This window comes from Misgurnus anguillicaudatus, chromosome 6 (assembly GCF_027580225.2).
Source record: "Misgurnus anguillicaudatus chromosome 6, ASM2758022v2, whole genome shotgun sequence".
Lineage (NCBI taxonomy): Eukaryota > Metazoa > Chordata > Actinopteri > Cypriniformes > Cobitidae > Misgurnus > Misgurnus anguillicaudatus.
The window spans coordinates 7,902,483-7,916,971 of NC_073342.2; the positions used below are offsets into that span (position 1 = coordinate 7,902,483).

The 14,489-nt window shown below is 37.4% G+C and overlaps 1 long non-coding RNA gene across 3 annotated transcripts; it reads left to right on the forward strand.

The window, feature by feature from the left end:
• Positions 1 to 4,740: 4,740 nt before the first annotated feature.
• On the forward strand, positions 4,741 to 12,089 carry LOC129416800 (uncharacterized). Of its 3 annotated transcripts, none has more exons than XR_012369946.1 (5): positions 4,741 to 4,959; positions 5,775 to 5,806; positions 6,120 to 6,196; positions 7,519 to 7,664; positions 11,165 to 12,089. It is a non-coding gene; the product is annotated as an uncharacterized lncRNA (long non-coding RNA). The 3 variants fall into 3 exon arrangements; XR_012369945.1 differs by lacking the exon at positions 4,741 to 4,959 and adding an exon at positions 9,990 to 10,053 and having other exon boundaries at positions 4,967 to 5,806; XR_012369944.1 differs by lacking the exon at positions 4,741 to 4,959 and having other exon boundaries at positions 4,967 to 5,806.
• Positions 12,090 to 14,489: the final 2,400 nt, after the last annotated feature.

Here is a 14,489-nt window from a genome sequence, read left to right on the forward strand (position 1 = left end):
TAAAGTCTGTTTAGCAACCCACAAAAGTAAAGTTACCCTTTTAATGGGTTCAAGGTAACATAACTGTTTAATAGCATTTAATATTTTTCAGTCAAAAATTAAATTCTCTTAGCAATACAACATACCTTTTAACAGGCTCAAACTGTTTAACAGCATTTTATAAAATGAGAAATGAGCAAGTAATGCTTAACAGCCAACTTCATATATTAACACCACACAGTTGCATTAAACATGACAATTTCTTAAACTGAACCGGTTTGTTAATACAATAACTTGTCAATAAGAACTAAGAAGATACAAGTAAAAAATCTAAGTAACATCAGTTAGATAACATTTAAGTAACTCTTTTTGTTTTTTGTGTGTGCTGAGGTAGTACAAGTTATGCTTCACATCAACTCGTTCTTTAATGTTTGCAGGCGAGGAGACAGTTTCCCACCTTCCATGCCAAGCAAAAGTTTTTTGCACAAATACAAATGTTTTTGCAAGTCCTTTTGGAATATGTATGTGAAAAGCATACTGGAATCCAAAGAGGACAGGAAAGGCCTCTGGAAGTTGGTTGTGGGTGGGGAGTGGACCAATTCGTCCTCAAGAACAACAGAGACATTCACTGGGTCACTATGCATTTGGGCATTAGAGCTGTAATGCACAACCGTATATTGCTCCAGTGGCTCCTTCTCAATGTGCACCTCAGAATCTTCAAGCTAAAAAATCAGAAACAAAAAAGATTAAGAACATGAAAAGGATGCTGCCAGAATTTAGTACATCACTTATTAGGAATTATCCGTTAAATGGCTTCTACACAGGTGACTTTTGAGTTCACCGAATGTGTGAAACATGCAGGGGCAATCATGATACATACATGGAAGTGGACTTATTTTTGAGCAGTGTCTATGTTCTAGTCTAGTGTCAGGGTCCGGCCATTGTATCCTGTTTAATTTTGTGTCTTGTCATTATGGCTGGGTTCTGACAGTCCCATGTCTTATGTGAAGGCTCATGATCTTGTGTTTAGAGTCATGTGCCTTCGGTGTCTCGTCTCCTGACCCCGCCCCCTTGTTCTCCCTGTTAATTGTTTAATCATTAGTTTATTCCCATCACCTGTTCCTCCTTTGTTATCTTGTTTAGTTTTTGCTATTTAAATCCCTTTGTGTCCATGGTCCTGTGCTGATTCATTTTGTACTGTCTGTGTCAGTTCAAGTCGTGTGTTCCAAGTCTAGTGTTTAAATCTAGTTGAATCTAGTCCAGTCTAGTTTGTTATAGTCTTTAGTTCTAGTGTACTCTGTCTATTTGTGGAAGTTTCTTGTTCAGTGTGATTTTGCCCCCACGTGGGCTTTATTTTTGTCTTGTTTTATGACTAAAGTCTTTTGTTAACCCCTTCATCGTCCGCTATTGGGTTCATCTGTTCAAATCCTGACACATATATGTACATATAATATAGGAAAACGGCCAATTTTATATATGTCATATATATGTAAAACCTATATCAAAACCTATATTGAAACATATATGTTTATATATGTTTTTTCCATGTGGGCTCGCACCGCTGACCACCGCCCTCTCTGGGCTACATCTCTGACAGGGATTCCCTGGCTCTCATGTTGGCCTTGTTTGTTTATGATCGTCAAAATGAGATCAAATCAGCAGTATTTGGTGTCATGATCAAACTATTACTTGTTTTTTAATTCATATTTAGTGTCTTTTGTGTTGTTATTGTTTTGGCGCGAGGTAAAAGTTAATAAAACTATACTTGTATAACGTTACTATTGTTTTCTCATTTATTCTTAACGCGATACGAGCACTCGATTATTATTATTAAACTTTGTTCTTGTCAGTACTATATAAAACGTTTTTTTATAAGTGTCAGAGAGATGTTTTTGCATGCTGCTTATAAATATATCAGTGGCGATATCTCATAACATGTTTTAATAGTCACGTCACGATAAAGTAAATGATCAATGTCCACATTTAAAAGCTGCGGTGCTTACCTGCAGTTCCACGGTGTTTTCGCGTTCTGATAAGAGATATAGCTCCAGAAAAAAAACGAGTGTTTATATTCCTTTTTCCAAGTGTTAATCGTCCACACGATGTGACAAGACATTTCTCCCATTAACTTTAACGTAACATCCAAGAGCGCTGATCTTTGACGGAATAATAACTTCCGATTGGGGATTCACAGACTGATTTATGAGCTAGTAAACTAATGAGACACACGGAGAGTGTTTAAAAACAGGGTGTCTGTGTTTTTCCATTCAGAGATGAGCCTGTTTAGGACCTCCATTCACTAGGTGGCGGAATGATACGAAAGGTGAAGCGGTTACAGTGCCGTTATCAGCACAATATCGCATAGCTCTTAGCCAATCAGATTCGAGAACCAGAAAGAACTGTTGTATAATTTATGATACAATTTACAACTATCAGAATAAATAAATAATCAATTAAATGTATCAGTATCTATAAAGTTGTCATTTACAGTAAATGAGCTGTAAGTGAAATAAACTATCAGCATCATCATCTGCAGTATCTGTCAGGTGTATGAGTGCAGTCTGACTGTCAGAGGTTTTTGTATCACTCTTTATCACTGTGTTAACACTGGACCACTGTGTAAACTCTGACAGTAATAATCTCCTGAATCTTCAGTCTGAACTCCACTGATGGTCAAAGTGAAATCTGTGTTTGATCCGCTGCCACTGAATCTTGATGGAGTTCCTGACTGGAGGGTGTTTGTTCTATATATGAGGAGTTTAGGAGCTTCTCCAGGTTTCTGTAAGTACCAGTGTAAGTAATCACCATACACTGCACTGCTGACTTTACAGTTTATTTGAACTTGTTGTCCTGGTTGAACTGTTATTGATGGACTCTGAGTAAGAGTGTACTGTCCTCTACACACTGAAAGAAACAACAAGAATGAAATATAAGACAACACTGAAACAAATCAATATTTCACTCTTCAATGAATTAATGATGATGATAAAAATGTTACAACACAAACCTTGAGTAAAGACTGTGAGTGTCCAGATGAAGATGATGATGAAAGTCATTGTTGTTCTTTTGGTTTGTGTGATGATGAAGATTCTGTTCTGTTCTGATCTCAGTCATGAAGTGTTAAACTCACAGCACTATAAACACTCACACATCACTGAAGCATGACAACACAATGCAAACTCACTCTCACTTCATTTACATCATTTACCTGAACAGACTTTTTCATTTCATTTTTCACAGTGTACGGTTCATTCACAGCCTCCTAAAGAAAATTTATGACAAACAAACTGTTCTCCAACTTAACATTATAATCAAACAAAACATTAAATTATACAAAGTAGTGCTGTTGGTTAGTAGCCTTATTTTTTTAAGGTTTTAATTACACAGAATTCATGATAAATTAATATATTTTATAAAATGTTATAAAACTGGGGCCCCGATCGCGGCCCCCAGTTTGAGAACCACTGCGATGAGGTACAGTGTAACATAAGAATGATGTAGCCTTAAGAAGGTTTCGGAAAACCCAGCCCTGGATTCGGAATTGATTTCGGGACACCCAAAGATTCAGGCCCACCTCAACTTAATTCATGCCCACCCATCTGCCACGTTCTGCATCCACCACTGAATTAAACTTTGACTGATTTTAGATGATCTGTCCTATATGTGTCTGAGATGTTTGTTTTCAGAGACCCAAGCCTTCACCTAAACCTTTTCAAAACGCACTGTCATAATCTCAATAGTGTCAGAATAATCTCAGTACACAAACAAACATCATCACATCATCATCATCATCATCATCATCATCAGATCATTACTAACAGTTTCCTTCACATGCAGATGTGTAACATCACACTTTCAGATCTCACACATCTCTACTGAACTCCTCTATCACAGATCAAACATATTTAGATCAATGACAATCAGTCTCATGCCTACTGAACCTGATGTAAATATATCACAGATACTTGAATACAGAATCACACCTAGACATCCATTGTCTTATCTACATTCACTTATGTAATGTTTTCTTCTGAGGTCTGTTGTTTCTCCACGAGCTCCACCTTGTGGTTCCAATACAATAAGACACAAAATTATTTTCATTGCTCTTCATTTAAGCAGATCTTCCAAATAACACATGAGTATCAGAAATGACTAATTACACAACTTTGCAATTTCACTTTTTTATTTATCACACTCATCTAGTAGAACATTCGTTTATAACATGCAATACTTGTATGTGTGTTGCATAACTATTATAAACTGTTAAATAGAAGAAAGCAATCCAACTGCAGACAATTTATAAAAAAATTGTCTCTTTTATCATTAAACCCATTAGAAGCATCTGCTGCAGGCTTGTATTTTGACATGACACGTGATACACATAAGTTTACATGACGCGGTGAACACATATTTTGAAAGGACGAGCCACGCAGCTTACGGGCTACATTCATGTGTGCCCCCTCGAAAAATAAGTCACTGGTCTCCACTGGTTTTTAGCCAATTCTTAAAGACGGCTACAGAATCAGCAGATCTTGTTGCAACTTGCAGATCATTCCACAGATATGATACAGATCCAGAGAAGGTACGTGATAGCGATTTTTTTTCCCTTTTTGGGATGGCATTACAAGACGTCACTTGATGGCAGAGCGCATGGATCTAGATGATACATAAGTCTGGGCCCATTATTTGAAAATGTGAACTCGTGAAGTAATGTTTTAGTACGATTTCAATCCAAGCCTTTGTACATAAGGGCCCACACTGTAACGAATTGCTGTAAAAATTACAGCATTATTTTACAGCAGCGGGCTGTTTTTCTAATAATACAGAAAATTGCTGTAAACTGCAATGCATTGTGGGGCTGCGTGGCGGTTTAACCCAATATACAGAGTATTGCTGTAAATTTCAAATTTTCAGAATGCATTGTGGGATCTTCAACGGTCGAGATTCGTGAAGCGCCAACAGGAGTGATTCACAGCTGTGGTAAGTGACTCGTGTATTTGTTTGTAATATTTGGAAAGTGCAGTAGTATATGAAAGTATCTAACAGTTATATTCGTGGTTCATTTTGGACACGCCCATGTTGTCGCATCCGTTCTCCGTTCGCGGGGGCGAATGATACATACGCGGGTTTTGAAAAGCACAGTCGCGGTAGTATTTCACACATACCCCGACGCTAAATATAGCAGCTACGGACCAAAACTGGCTTTCTACTTTAAGAGTTACATTCCGTGACAAAAATTAGGATTTACAGGAACTCCTTCGTCGGCGGGACGCGAATGAGACGCGGGGTTTTAGCCGCGCGGTCGTTGTAGTATTTCACATATATATCGCCTTTACTACGTTAAGAATTACATGCTTCAGTGAGAAAGTTGAGGAACAAAGTCGTCCGCGGGACACGAATGAGACGTGCAATGGGCTTCATCTGCATCCCGGTTTTGGTAGAATGTCACACATATTCCCCTGCACAAAAGCAGCTATGAACCAAAATCTCTGGTATTAAATATTTCAGTTACCTTTAGGATTTACGCGGATTTCGTGTTGATCAGCACACTTGATGTTTTTGGTGTTTGTGGTATGGTTTAAATTTGCACCCATCTGTTAACACATGCGATTAAACGAAAACGCGTTCCTAAACAGTTACATAAACACACACAATGCGCTTTAACCCGGTAACGTTAGCTTTAAATTACTTCAGGATAATTACGTTTGATTAATACTGTTTTTTCCTTATTTCATAATCCTTTTATATATACACATGTGTACAGTACAGTGCTTAATTTGTAAATATCTTTACAGTGGGGTGAGCAATTGGACAGGCAGGTGGAGAGGTAAGAGCAAATCCTAATATACATTTAAAGTTATATATTCTATTTACAGAGAGTTGTTTATTTGTGTTTCAGTTCTAATCTGACATCCCTAGGGACTTACATTTCAATGTAATTAATATATTTTTAGGTATACACTGTGTAATTTGCTTATTGTTTGTTTGTAACGCCTCTTGTTAACTTATTTGGCTTAAAATAAAGAGGTAATTTACCCTAACATTAAATTATGGTTTAAATGTAAAAAGATAAATAGTAAAGATAAAGTATAGATAAAGAGTACAGTTAAAATAACTGTTGTTACATGTATTTGTTTTAGGAGACACTAGATGCATTCATCCCAGCTTCCTGTCTGACTTTGCCACTCTGTTCACAGCATATCATCTTCATTCAAAGGTACAGTAGCTATTAAATCTTCAGCACATTACATATGTCACCCTGTCTATGAAATTCATTCTACAGTCTTATAATTATGATATTTGGAGCATCAAATTTTGATTTCAATCACTGATTTTACATTGATTTCAATCTTTCACACAAACTTAGTCAATATTAAAGGAGTACTTAATTTTCTTTAAAAAATCCAGATAATTTACTCACCTCTATGTCATCCAAAACGTTGAGTACTTTCTTTGTTCAGTCGAGAAAAAATTATGTTTTTTGAGGAAAACATTCCAGGATTTTTCTCATTTTAATACTTTATTGGACCCCAACATTTAACAGTTTTAGTGCAGTTTAAAATTGCAGTTTCAAAGGGCTCTAAATGATCCCAAATGAGGCATAAGGGTCTTATCTAGCAAAACGATTGTCATTTTTGGCAAGAAAAATAAAAAATGTGCACTTTTAAACCACAACTCCACGTCTTCCACCGGCCGTGTGACGCGCCAGCGCAACCTTGTGTAATTGCGTAAGCACGTCGAAAGGTACACAATTTGCGTAACATTTTAAACAATAAACTGGCACAAAGACATTAATTAGTATCATCCCACATACAACAACGTCGGAACGGTCCTCTTTCTCCACACTTTTAAACACTGGGGCGGTAGTTTCTCATATGTCATCTGTGACTTTTTGACGTCATAACGCATTACGTGAGGTCACGCTGGCGCGCCACATGGCTATCTGTGTGTGGAAATGACAATCGTTTCACTAGATAAGACCCTTATGCTTCGTTTGGGATCATTTAGAGACATTTTAAACTGCAATTTTAAACTGCACTGAAACTGTAAAGTGTTGGGGTCCAATAAAGTCCATTAAAATGAAAAAAATCCTGGAATGTTTTTTTCTCAAAAACTTAATTTCTTCTTGACTGAACAAAGATAGACATCAACGATTTGGATGACATGGGGGTGAGTCATTTATCTCGATTTTTTTTTAAAGAAAATAGAGTAATCCTTTAAATATATCAAGATTATATTTTCACAGAATGTTCTTTACATTATGTAGGATGATTTTATAAACTGTAATTCACATTTAGCTTTAGCTGGGTTTTCAAACGTTGATCACATTTAGTAGATATGATATATCTGAACTTGAATGATATGTTAGATCTAAACTAGGTTAGTAAATTAGTGGGGCATTTAAAACGTTGTGGGAGGTGGGTCCTAAGGACTGGAGTTTAGAAACAATGCTTTAACATATTGACTAATTTTAAAAACAATTACATGCCTCAAAAACTGAAATCAATCCGAATTATATTTATTTTCTGACTCTTTAAGCGCTCTGTATCTGGAGAGAGGAACAAAGAAGTCAGGAGGAAAAGTAAACATCAGGCCAAATGGTACAGAAGAAACAGGTTGCAGTGAACCTACATGTTGCTACTCTTCTTTGCAAAGTGATGAATTTGCAGTGGAGTTTCTACAATGTAAGAAGTACATACACATACAAAGATCTCTTTTTTTCTTTTATTATTCTCTATCTCTATCTGTAGCTATCATCCCTCTATCTGTATCTGACTGTATTTAGTCTATCATCACTCTATGGGGCTGTTTACACTTGGTATTAAGATATGTTTTTCTCGATCGAATCACAATTAGACGAGAGAGACACCTCACGTTTACACCTGGTATTTAAATTCTTCTCTTTTGTCCACTTTTGAGCGCTTCTGTCATCGATACTTTGAGGGGGTGGGCTGTGAGACTGTGGGCGAATCTCTCTGTTAAACACGAGTGGGAGTAATGACAAGTTTATATGGATGCGAACTAATATTATGTCGGAGTCCGCTGCTTGTGTTGTAAGTAAACATGCTGCACAGTGTTTTGTACATGAATATGTCACAGGTCGGAGCGGACCACAGGTGTCGTGAGTCATGCCCCTTTCTAGTTTCCACCTCGAGGAGGTCCCAAGAGTACCCCAATGACCAGACACACAGAGAGCGTAAGTATAATTAAAACAAAACTTTATTTAAATTACTTAAAATTATGGGGGAAGGGAAAGGGAAAGCTAAAATCCAACTAGCAGGCACAGTTCCGAGTCTCCTGGACTCTGTCGCAAGCAAATCTCCGGTGGGTCCTTCTTTTGCTTATCTCCTGGTTTTTGCGACGACAAACAGCTTATTCATGGGGTTTCTTTGTTCTGCTTCAGCGGCCCGATCCGGGGCACTCTTCTCTTCCTGGGTACAAGGAGAGACAGAGGGTGAGTATTTGGAGGCTGGTGTATTGATACCTGCACTTATACGTGCCCAACTCCGAGTCGGTCCCGTAGGTGTGTCCCTACTCGCCCTATGGCTGGATGAGCCGTGCTTCTGCTGCCGGGCTTGGCTCCGCCCGTCGGTTGGAAAGGTGAGAAGTGGCTGCTGTGATCGTCCGCAGTTCCCTTGAATGGTGGCACAGGTAAGTACTGCCGAAGGGAGGTCACTCAATCTGCGATGGAAACACTGGTAAGTCAACACTTCATCGGTGACTGGGGCTTTGGGTTTGCTTCGGGTAATGTACAACTCAAACTGCGGCTCGTAGCTTTAAGCAGAAGGCAAGTATTTTTTTACAGGGGAGTGGAGCTTCACGGTTACTTCGGGTAACGTACAACTCACTCCACTGACTCTTAGCGTTAGGCAGAAGGTAAGTAATTTGCAGATGACTGGGGCTTTACAGTTACTTCAGATATCGTGCAACTCGATCTGCCGGCTCTTAGCTTTAGGCAGAAAGGTAAGTAATTTGCAGGCGACTGGGGCTTTACAGTTACTTCAGGTATCGTGCAACTCGATCTGCCGGCTCTTAGCTTTAGGCAGAAAGGTAAGTAATTTACAGGTGACTGGGGCTTTACTTTTTCTCCTCTTTGACTTCTCAACAACAGGCGGGTGCTCCACCTATGTAATTCTTCCTTGGCGGTGGACTTTTGGCAAGTAGACGGTGAAACAGTAATTAAATGGAGCTTACAGACCTTAAACAACGAGAGCGTCTTGGCACTGGCCTATGTTGACGCTCCAATGGACAACGGTTAAGCTGGGAACTGCTGTGCTGAGCTGAACGCTTCCCTCTCCTCTACTCCAGCTGACGGGACAGAGATCTAGACAGGGGCGAACCTTTGTAGGGGCTCCACAACAGGTAATGTTATCCACACAGCTAACTTTCCTCTTTCAGCAGCCAAGCTTCCTCCTTGCATATATATATGCTTTCCACTTTTCTCACACCGGTCTTTCTTACTTGGTTAGTTCACCACCGCCTCCGCAGGGACAGGAAGATCCAGGATGTCGATGCAGGGCGTCAACGTAGGGTATCCATGCAGGAAGTCGCGGATGGCATATAAATATGATGTCAACTCACCAGCCTTGACGTCCACTTGGTTCAGCACGACTCATCCAGCCTAGAGGTGGTTACTGACAGCACAAACACAACATAACACTGCAAGGTTTCAAGTGTACACACTCACGGCAAGGTCAAGGACTCACCCACTGCACCACACACACTCTAAGCGAAATAGGGTCACAACCACAGCTGTCTAGGACTCGTCCTGAGATTCGTTGGGCGCTGATTGCAATGGAGGGTCGAACTGTGACTGCCGCGACCCCTTGTGTCTTCCTGTACTTGTGATCCCTGGCTCACCCACAACTCCTTTCCACAGTGGGGCCGCTCACCTGTATGCTAAAACTCACAACACTCTCTGGATGGTTTACTCTCCAATATGATGTAATTTACAAATGTTCAGAGGTACCCACAAACGGTGATAACACTCTTCCTTTGTCTCCTTCCAGTTGTCGGATACTCTTCACACCATCGGTTATCAATCGCTGGCGTTCTCCCTCGGCGGCACTACCGGTAAGTATTCCTATTGCTGTTACTCAGAGTATGTTATTGTTTTGCATGTGTTGTTTCACAGATCGTCATTTAAATGTGATATACTCAGCCCAATCACTAGTGTCCTTAACTCCGTCTTCATCCAGTCAATAGTATCTGCCGCCTTCACAATGCTGACTTCGCCCAGACACTAAACTCCTCTCACCAGATCGGCTAGAATAAACTGCACCGTTTGCCACTTCTGAGGCTCTTTATATACTCCTCCTCTTCTCCCCGTTGTCCAATCAATAATCGCCACACTCACTTAACACACCTGTGCCTGATGAAGCCTGATTTTCCTCCGGGAATTTCCCGGAAGTGCCGGTGTTTGTGTTTTACGGTCCGGGCGGAACCAATTTCCACCAACTTTAGCTCCGCCCCAAAAAGTCACTCTGTGACAAATATATTAGAGCTTTTTCTAGTGTAGTTTTCTCTAGTCTAGTAATGTAAATTCACATGTGGTTAAATGTGTTAAAATGTCTTCACCCATTTATCTAATCTGAGGTACTGAACACAATGTTTTACATCTTTTCTGACATCTGGCACGAACACACGATGTACAGTACCTTTCATTGATAAAACTAAAGTGGCTGATCTCCGTGTAGTTTCATTTTGCAAGCGTGTGAAAGTTGCGCAATCTTATTTCGTCAATTGCGCTGAAATATCAGAGAAAGATCTAACATGTACAAAACACTGTGCAGTGTTTACTTACAACACAAGCAGCTGACTCTGACATAATATTAGTTCACGTCCATATAAACTCATCATTACTCCCGCTCGTGTTTAACAGAGAGACTCGCCCACAGTCTCACAGACCACCCCCTCAAAGTATGCAGGACAGAAGCGGTCAAAAGTGAACAAAAGATACGGATTTAAATACCAGGTCTAAACGTGATGTGTCTCTCTCGTCCACTTTTGATCCGATCGACAAAAACACATCTTAATAAGTGTAAACAGCCCCTGACATCGCTCTGTTTCTGACCGTATCTATAATCCCTCTATCTGTATCTGACTGTATTTGTTATGCATCTGTCTTTAACTGTATAATTACGTTTTGTAATATCTAATATATTGTCCTTCTATTTTTGCTTAGCTGCCTTTCGCAACCTGTGATGGAAAACAGTCTGGAGCCGAATTGTTCTCCTTGACCAGAAGTTTATTGGAATCGCTTGGGATCATTTGGACATACTGGACTGTTCCTGCAGTGGTGACAATTAATCTGTTTTTTATGTAACAATTATACAACTTCATTTCATTTTGTCATCCACGAAAATTATTTGTGAGTCCTATTGGATTTGATTCCTATCAACAGTGAAGGTAAAGACCCATTGTTCCACACTCTTTTACAGCATTATCAAGCTATGCCATTGTTGTTGTCATCGTTGTTTAGCAACCTCTAGCTAAATATATTTAATATTGTGCCTTTAAAGTTATGCAGTTTTTTAGATATTTCTCTTTCTGTGTGAAGGGCCACACAGTGTACATGTTTCAATTACTTTAAAAATATTTAATTTTATGTCCATAAGAAAAACATTCAAAATATATGTTTTGACATTTTCCATGCAAATGTAAAAGTTATATATTAAATTTAAATTAATTTTGAACTGTTTTTAAAGCTTGTGTTATTTTTAAATTTAGTGAAATAATAGGTGAATTAAGTTATGTACAACATGTTATGCAGTTACATAAAGTGTAAAGTTTGCCTTAAATGTATTTCAGTGGCCAGTTTTAATCATTAGAATACTATACTGCATTTACATACTAAATTAAAAGTAATTTACTGTAAAAAAATACAGCATTAGTTTAAAAATACAGTATTTTACAGTGATAAAAATTACAGACAAAGTCTGTAAATTAAATTACAACATTTTTGTAAAAAATACAGTTTTTTACAGTAATCAGAAAATACAGGGAAAGTCTGTAAATTAAAATTACAGCGACACTACTGTAAAAATTACAGTAACTGGCTGGCAACCCTGCTGCCAGTATTTTACTGTAAAATTTACAGGTAATTTTTTACAGTGCAGCTCCTCTTTGTCACGTGCTGTTGACAGGGCGAATCGTAATATCGGTGCTCTATTGATGATGACTTTTTATAGTAGTTGTGTACGCACTTAACTCAGATTCAACCTACTTAGAATCAATTTAAACTAACTAATTTCAGTTTTCCATTTCAGAGTAATCAACTCAGAGTTCTTACTGAAACGGGCCCTTGATCCACCGCCGGTTTATTTTTTCTTTTGAAGTAATTTTTTCTTTTGTCAATTATTTATTGGTTACATAGACATTTTTATTTTTCATTGTTTGATGCATCATCTGTTGTTCGTTACTTTGATGGCAGCGCAGTGAAGCAAGGGTTCTGTTGTTTGTGTGTGTGTTTTTTTTTAAGTGTTGATTTCAAACAACAACAACAACATTTTCCCAGAATCACTTTTATTTGTAAACGGTTTGAGTCAAACAACATGAGTGCTGGGTAGAGTTGGAGTTTGGATGTCTAAAAATGGAACAGAAAGTGATTCTAACCCCAACCCCAATGGACAATGATAAGAAAATAGGAAAATACAATGAGAAAACGATACATAAAAAGCGCAGAGTAAAAAGTATGTTTTTGGCTAAAACAACATATTTTTGGCTTTAAATGTGTCATACAATACTCAAGAAATTAGACAATAGAGTTTCAACCTGAAGAAAGTGGAGCTCGTGGACAAACAACTTTGAAACAACGGTGAATGGTAAAAGGTTGCAAATGATTAATAAAATGCTTAAAAATCAATAAAAAATTAGCAAAATCAAAAGGTAATTCAATGTTGATTCAACCTTGTCCTTGACATTGATTCAACGGTGAATCAACGTTGAAATCCTTGCTGGGAAAGGTAATAAGTAATTTTAGGATTATAAATCACCTCCATATATCGGACGGTAATATAATGGGTTAATTCAAAATAAATCATAAATAAATAAATTTGAAATAATAATTTGACATTTCATTAAAACAATCTATTGTATTGACTAATGGAGCAGTGTGGCTGGATATATTTGTCACCGGTGCTGTTAATGTTTTTCTCGAGCGATTGGTCTCTTTTCTGTGAAATTACAAAAGATGTCTTTGTATTTACTGTAAAATAAAGACGACATCCCGGACTGGACGCTTCGAAACAGACTAGCCAAGTTACCGTGCCACCAAATGTCTCTATTTTATTTGTAATAAGCCTAAATAGCCTACATCTTTGAAATGTGCCACCACGCACAAGGTGCCTGTTTCTGATCAATTAGCAACAAATTTAATTGTAAATGTTTGTATATTTAACCCTTCTCATTTGCTCAATTTAAAGTTAATCCCCATTTGAGTTTTAAATCAGAGTTTAATTTAATGGATCAACAGGATTAAAGATAATCTAGATTTACTGTAAAATTTAAACCTGAATCAAAATGGGAATTAAAATGTAGCCCTGATTTTTTTTTAATTAAACAAGGGATAAAGTTTGTTACAACAGAATGATCAAATCATCATTGATTTAAACCAGATTTAAGACTAATCCTTGTTGGTGCAACCCACCTTAAATGTATGTATTACTGAATTAACCTCATCTGTCTTTTATTCACTATATTTTACTGACACCAATATGCAAATAAGGTGAGAACTGATCTCTCATTGTTTTACACTTTGGCTGCTGTTATTTTCACAGTAACAACAGATAACAATAAGGTAGGTGGACAATATACAAAAAAGAAGGAAATGAAATATGAAAATAACTTTCTAAAGAAGCAAACAAATGATGTGATGTGCTGAAGAGCAGATATCATATAATCACATGTGCAGATACAGACAGAGACACAGCAGATCCAGGAGAGAAACACAACATCTAAAGTAAGAACAACTTACATTCTCATTCCTTTTCAAATTATACTTTTAATCTTAATCTATATTGTCATTGTAACAATGGGATGTACAATAAAATTAAGTGTGAACTCACAGTGCAATAATAATAATAGTAATAATATTCATCATCATAATAATAATGGAAAATACAAAAGATAAATATAGACACAGATATTTACACTTTGGCACCACATAAATATTTCATATAAATATTATAGGGAATACAAATTAATAGATTTCAAGGAGTCTTGCATGGCATTTAAAGATTGTATGGGTTGTTTACTGTCTGCCTGAAAAAGTGACCGGGTTGGGAATGGGATTTATCTTTTATGATGTTTTAATGTGAAGTTTTAATGCAATACTATTTAATTGTGATTTCAGTTCAATAATTTATAATCAGACTTAATCTGGCAAAGAGTTAACAAACATTTTTTTTTTAGTTTTAGAGACATTTAAAAATGAACAAATTAAACATTTAAATATAATATTTTTGTATCTATTTGCTAAAATAATTTCAAAATGTACTCCTAAACTGTGT